This window comes from Sinocyclocheilus grahami, unplaced genomic scaffold (genome assembly GCF_001515645.1).
Source record: "Sinocyclocheilus grahami isolate Dianchi unplaced genomic scaffold, SAMN03320097.WGS_v1.1 scaffold11328.1, whole genome shotgun sequence".
Lineage (NCBI taxonomy): Eukaryota > Metazoa > Chordata > Actinopteri > Cypriniformes > Cyprinidae > Sinocyclocheilus > Sinocyclocheilus grahami.
In genome coordinates this window covers 6,050-6,798 of record NW_015513765.1, presented here as the reverse complement: position 1 = coordinate 6,798, position 749 = coordinate 6,050, and the positions used below count along the sequence as shown (strand labels likewise).

Here is a 749-nt window from a genome sequence, read left to right as displayed (position 1 = left end):
TTTTTTTTTTTTTTTTTCCCCAGGCTTCCCTCCACCATGGCTACCAATCTCTCAGTTCCTTTGGCTTTTGTGGCACTTCTTCACTTGGCTAATGAGAAAGTGGGTACTTTCTGCTATATATGATTTCAAAAACTAATGTAGATGGAGGTCTGTTTAAATTTCAGTGTTGATTTAATATTAGCATGTTGTCTATTGTTTATAATTATGTGTCTTGCATTATGCATTGAATGTTTTGTAGCTTACATGAGGAAACATGTTTTATGTATTTGTGATCTCCTGAATTATCACAACATTTGATTGCTGTAAATCTAAAAGCTCTTCTTTCCATCAACAGAACTTGGAGCTGCACAAGATTGACTGCATGACCGATATCATCATTAAACAAGGCCACTGAAAACTGATACAGAACTTTCATACAAAAATCTTTTTGTATCAAAATGAAAATGCAGATTCTTATGTTCTTTATGTCATGTAAAATACCTATGTGTGGCCAATACAGTATAGTCAAGAGAAGAATTATGTCAGGATCATGTTAAAAAAGGTGTACAGGGAACTAGCACAGAATTGTTTTTCTGAGTGAAACTGAAAGTTGTCAAAAGCATGTACCAGGAAAGAAAGAAAAAAACCGCAGGGTGCAGCATGAATAATGATTGCTTTGAAGATTGGCCTGTTTTAATAACTTGTTTTAGCTGCTTCAGTAATAGTAAATATGAAGTTACTGTTGTCAGTGTCCATTTTGAATTTTTTTT

The 749-nt window shown here is 33.6% G+C and overlaps 1 long non-coding RNA gene across 1 annotated transcript; it reads left to right on the top strand.

Annotated features, from left to right (window-relative positions):
* Positions 1-21: 21 nt before the first annotated feature.
* On the top strand, positions 22-614 carry LOC107578648 (uncharacterized). Its single transcript, XR_001608368.1, has 2 exons — positions 22-99; positions 335-614. It is a non-coding gene; the product is annotated as an uncharacterized lncRNA (long non-coding RNA).
* Positions 615-749: the final 135 nt, after the last annotated feature.